The sequence below is a fragment of the Ailuropoda melanoleuca genome, chromosome 2 (genome assembly GCF_002007445.2).
Source record: "Ailuropoda melanoleuca isolate Jingjing chromosome 2, ASM200744v2, whole genome shotgun sequence".
Classification (NCBI taxonomy): Eukaryota; Metazoa; Chordata; class Mammalia; order Carnivora; family Ursidae; genus Ailuropoda; species Ailuropoda melanoleuca.
The window spans coordinates 104,296-109,984 of NC_048219.1; the positions used below are offsets into that span (position 1 = coordinate 104,296).

At 47.0% G+C, this 5,689-nt stretch overlaps 1 non-coding gene across 1 annotated transcript; it reads left to right on the forward strand.

Moving 5' to 3' along the window:
* Positions 1-4,762: 4,762 nt before the first annotated feature.
* On the forward strand, positions 4,763-4,835 carry TRNAT-CGU. The gene has a single exon. It is a non-coding gene; the product is annotated as a tRNA-Thr (tRNA).
* Positions 4,836-5,689: the final 854 nt, after the last annotated feature.

The following is a 5,689-nucleotide window of genomic DNA, read 5'->3' on the forward strand; positions in this document are numbered from 1 at the left end:
TGTGAGAGAGAGAGAGCAAGCTCTCGAGCACACAATGGTGAAGAGAGGAGGATGCTGTGAGTACTCAGCGACGAGACGTTCTCATCAACAAAGCGATGTTAACTGATGGCAGACACTCCAACCTGTACCCACCCCGTGGTCCCGAGCCAACCCCACACACCAACCAGCTGAGACTTCACCTAACAATAGCCCCTCTCAGTTCCAAACATCAACAACCAAAACAAACCCTCCTAGCCTTTGGGCTGTTAACCAAACACCCCCACGCCCACAGGCCAAGGCCCAACACCCAACAGTGCCAGGTGTGGGCTCCCTGTGGATTTTCCCAAGGGCTCAACCAGCCCCAGAGGCTGTTTGCTGGTGGTTTCCATTCATGAGGCACGGGATCTGCTTGTTCCCACAAGCACTTGCCCCATACCATCCTGTGCACCCCCTAAATGATGCATTTACCACCCTGCCCCCCCCCCGCCAGATGGTGAGCCCGTTAAAGGCAGGAGCTGGGCCAGCCTTACCTCCACGTCCCAAGGCTGGGTGCAGTGCTTTGAACACGAGGTATTCAATAAATGCATACTGTTTGCTGATGCGTTTATGCACTCATTCCAAACACATTTATCATCCAGTAGCAGGGATGGTTACGGACAAGATTAACATAAAATAAAGGGACACTTTTTACCGTCTGAGCAAGAATTTGAGCCTCAGTAAGATTTGGACTCCCACTACCTTAGTGCTGCTTCCTTGGTCAGTGCTCACTGACCTACTCAGAGCAGGGCAGGTGTAAGGTGGACTGGAAAGCCCCCGACAGAGTCAGAAGGCCAGACCAGGGATCTACCCCTGCTCAGCTCAGTGACCTTGAAGGGCACTCCCTTCCCTGGGCGTCACTTCCCCCTCCGTCTGACAAACACATTGGATCAGGGCATGCTGTTCAATATGGTAACCACTTACTCAAGTGGGACTTGAGGAATTGAATTTGGAATTGTATTCGTTTTTAATTAATCTGAATTTTAAAACAAATATACAAGTCTTAAGTCGTGGGGAATTCTCCAGTACGTTTGAAACAACATGGGTATGGGAACCTACTTTTTTCCATTGTGAATTTGATAAAATCTACACACAGATCAAGTATTTCTGGGGCAAATTTAGATTTTGGACTAAGATGTTCCGTGAGTGTAAAATACAGACTTTGAAGACTTAATAGGAAAAAGGAATATAAAATATCTCATTAATGCGTTTTAGATTGATTACCTTCCAATGATAATATTTTAGATTTTGTTGGTTAATTAAAATGTATTATTAGAATTAATTTCCTCTGTTTTCTTTTCTTATTGTTTTTAATGTGGGTACTGCAAGATTTAAAGTTACATTTGTGGCTCATGGTCCACTTTTGTTGGACAGCACTGAATTAGGGAATCTGTAGGAATTCCCTAAGGAATCCCCCGGCCCCATTTTTTAATATCCTGATATTCTACAAATCTATGTTCTTCTAGCGCTTGGTAATCATTAAATTCTGTGGCTTGACTTGTTTGGCATTACCCCCCACCCCCCCACACACACACCCTGCTCTCGTGTGGGCACTTTGATTTTCCAATGGGAAATTACCTCTGGTAGACCCACCTTCACACCAGCTCCAGGGATGCTCACAGGACCTAGGCCTGGCCAGTCAGAGAAGAGCACCCTCCCTTCACCCACAGTGTTTGGGTCAGGGATGACACATGACCACCAGGCAGAACCAATGAGACTTCATTTGATGGCAGGACTGGAAATACAATCCTCAGGCTTTCCCCCCTGAGATTAAGGGAGTAGGATGGAAGCCTAGATTTTTTGCCTCTGAGAGAATGGCCTGCCCAACAAGGAAGCCAACACAGAGAGAAGAACTAAGAACAATCCAAGTCTTGCACCTGAAGCCAGGATCTAACCCTGGACTTTTCAGTTACATGAGGAAAAAAGTCAACTAGAATTGGAATTCTGTCCCCTGAATCTTGAATGGACATCTATTCCCTTAACTCCAGACCAAGAGATCACGATCAAAACCACTGGGCTGCCCTCAGCCTCTCAGCCTGTCTTACCGTTGGCCCCAGTCTCATCTCTCCTGGCCACTCTCTTACCTTCCCCTCAGCTGGAACTACTTGCAGTGACAGGAACCAGCCCCACTTGTCCTCTGGCATGTCCCATGCTCTTCCACTGCTCAGAACATCCTTTCACTCCCCACCCCACCCTGCCCCCTACCTCACAGGATCTGACAAACTCCACCTCTTTCAAGCCTTAACTATTCTTGTCATGGTTGCCAGTGACGTCTGTGTTGCCAAATCCCGTGGTCCTTTCTCTGTCCAGCTCGTACACAACTTCTTCACAACATGTAACACAAGTGACCATGCTTGCCTTCGTGAAACCTTTCTCTTTCTCTTGGCTTCTATGGTACCTGTTCTCCTTCTATTTCATTGGCCACTCCTTCTCAATCTCTTGATTCATTCGTTTATTCTGTCACATGTTCCTTCAACAAATATTTACTAAGAACCTACTACTTGCTAAGGCCTATGCTAGACACTGGACAGTCAACAGAACAAAACCCTGCTCCTGGAGTTTACATTCTAGGGCATTCTTTATCGATTCTCCACGTGTGCTCAACCTCTAAATGTTGTCATGTGCTGAGGCTCACCTGGGAGCCTCTTGTCTTTTCCATCTTATCCAGTCTCATGGCTTGAAATTCCATCCGTGTGTTGATGACTCCCGAATGTCTATCCTGAGCCCTGGCTGTTTCCCCTGAACTCACGATTCCAACTGCCTTTTTGATTTAAACGCTTGGATATCCACAGGCTGTCTCAAGCTTCATATGTTGAAAACAGAAGTGTTTATTCCCCCTCTCTCAGCCTAAACCTGTTTCTCCACCTGCCGTTCTCCATCTCAGTCAATGGAACCGCCATCCACCCAATGGCTCAGGCCAAAAACTTAAGAGTCATCCTGATTCCTATCTTTTCTTCTTGCCCCACATCGAATCTATCAGCAGGTTCTATCAACTCTCCTTCCAAGATGTACTCTGGAACTGTCTACCTTTCTCTATTTCCCCTCCTACCAGCCTAGTCAAGGCCGCTGTCATTCATCCTGAGACCACAACAATGACCCTCTAACAGGTTTGCCCACTTTCATTCATGCCCATCATTCCCATCTATTCTTCACACAGTAGCTAGAGTGATCTTTAAAAATGTAAATCAGAGCATGTCACTCCTCTCCTTAAAACCCTCCAGTAAACAGCGTGGGAGAAGAGCTTTGCAACATTTATAAAAGACAATGGATTAGTAACCCAAATATATAAACAACTGCCACCAATCAATTAGAAAGAGACATCCTTGTGGGAAAATGACAAGGGATATGAACAGACAATTCTCAAGAGAAGAAACTCCCAAGAGCCAATAAATACGAAATTACACGTTTCACCTCGCTGGTAATCATGGAAATGCAAATTAAAGCGAGTTACCATTTTATACCCAAAACATTGTCAAAACCTTAAAAGGCTGACAATATCAACTGTTGGCAAGGATATAAAGAAATGGGAACTTTCGGACGCTGCTAGTGGGAATCTAAATTAGTACATGAGCTTTAGAGAGCCATCTGGCAGCTTCCTGTAAGGTTGAAAATGTGCACACCCTTCAACCCCACTGATCTTCCATTTTGGATTCAGTTGGAATCACAAAACAGGATACAGCCTAAAGGCCCATCAGTGTGAGAATGGATAAGTATATGGGCCACATAATCATATATAACAGATGAAGATAAATTAATTCAACAGCTATCAAGCATTGACGGATGAAAAAAGGCAGCTGTGAAAAGAAATGTGCATGTTGGGGCGCCTGGGTGGCACAGCGGTTAAGCGTCTGCCTTCGGCTCAGGGCGTGATCCCGGCGTTGTGGGATCGAGCCCCACATCAGGCTCCTCCGCTATGAGCCTGCTTCTTCCTCTCCCACTCCCCCTGCTTGTGTTCCCTCTCTCGCTGGCTGTCTCTATCTCTGTCGAATTAAAAAAAAAAAAAGAAAGAAAGAAAGAAATGTGCATGTTGCTTTCATTTATACAAATTTAAAATTCTGAACTTAAAAGAGAAACAGGGCTCCCCAGCAAAATCCTAATCCCTACCCTGGACCACAAGGCCTGTGTGATTCGGCCCTCGCTCAGCAACCTCACCCATCTCTCACCACTCGCTAAGCTCCAGCCACACTAGCTTTCTTTCACACGTTCTTCCGGCCCTGTATTTTCACAGCCACCTCAGGACCTTTCTATCAACTGTTCCCTCTGCCTGGGACTTGCCCTAAAGCAGGTTCCTCATCACCTCTAGGCATCCCTGTGTCTGTTGATTTGTTTGCTTGTTTATTTTTTTTTTGCCTTTCCCCACTAGACCGTAAGTTCCAGGAGAGGAGGGATTTCCCTTCGGTGGCAGATCACCAGTGGATAGCATTTCACAGCGGCTCAAGAAGTGCTTGCTGCGGGAGTAAGTAGGGCTTCTCCAGGCAGTCTTGCCTGGATTCCTAGACTAAGAAGCATTCCTAGCTCTGCACTTCTATAGTCTCCTGGCCTGGCTCTCTCAGCGATTTTCCCGCCACGATTGAGGAACTCTTGAGCTGAGGTTCTTAAAGGGATGGCTGGAGAATCCACAAACACCCTAAAACTGTAGGCAAACTTTCACGTGCCTGTGTTTCTAACATCTCCTGGGAAGAAGTGTCTTTATTTTTGTCATGTTCTTAAAGGGGTTATGCCCAAACACAAGAGAGTGTCATGGGGCGCCTAGTTGGCTCAGTCGGAAGAGCGTGGGACTCGTGATCGCAGGGTCGTGGGTTCGAGCCCTACATTGGGTGTAGAGATTACATATGATAAACATTTTTTTAAATTTTTTTTTTTAAAAAGACTTGTCATAACACTGCTGTTTCAGTTGGGTTATAATTTGACCAGGTCCCTCGGACAGCAGGCTGCTTGAGGGCAAGTCCACCACTGTTCCCCCAAATGCCAGTTCTGGAATGAAAAAGTGAATGAAAGCATGGTTTTGGAGCCTGGGTACAAGGCTCATATTCACTCTTGGACTCCTTGGCAGCCCAAGACATCGGGAACTAGAACAGACTAGAGCAGACAGGACACAGAACACTGGTGTCAGAGCCCGGGAGGCTACGCGCCCAGATGGGCAGGACCCTGGATGGTGCTGTCCTCGTGCTTAACTGGAGCCCAGCAGTGCTGATCCCTTACAGGTTTTTGATTGAGGCCCAGCACTGGCTGCACCATCTCCCTCCCCCTCCCCGCTCCCACACCGGAAGGTGAGCCAGGTTTGGTCCCAGGGGTGTTGCAGCTGAGATGAATGCAATCTTCAAGCTCAGTTTCCCCATGGAAACCCCACAACAAAGCACCAAAACAGAGACCAAACCCTTCCTGGAAACTCAAGGGGTGAGGAGGGGTGCCTCCTTCACCGGTCACTTAGGAATCTAGAAATTCCAGTGGGGCCAACTGGGAGACAGGTGTGGGACACTCGTTCGGTATAAAGGAATCCCAAGCTCCAAGACAAATCCCTCTTTGCCATATGGCCAGAGTCGTTCTCCAAGGCCATCCAGGGGCACATGCTTCCCTGAGAAGTTCCTGAATGAAGGCCTCAGGTATCATGAGGAATATTTAATAATGCTACTGGCTACAATTGACTGAGGTCTTCCACGTGCCAGGCCTTGTG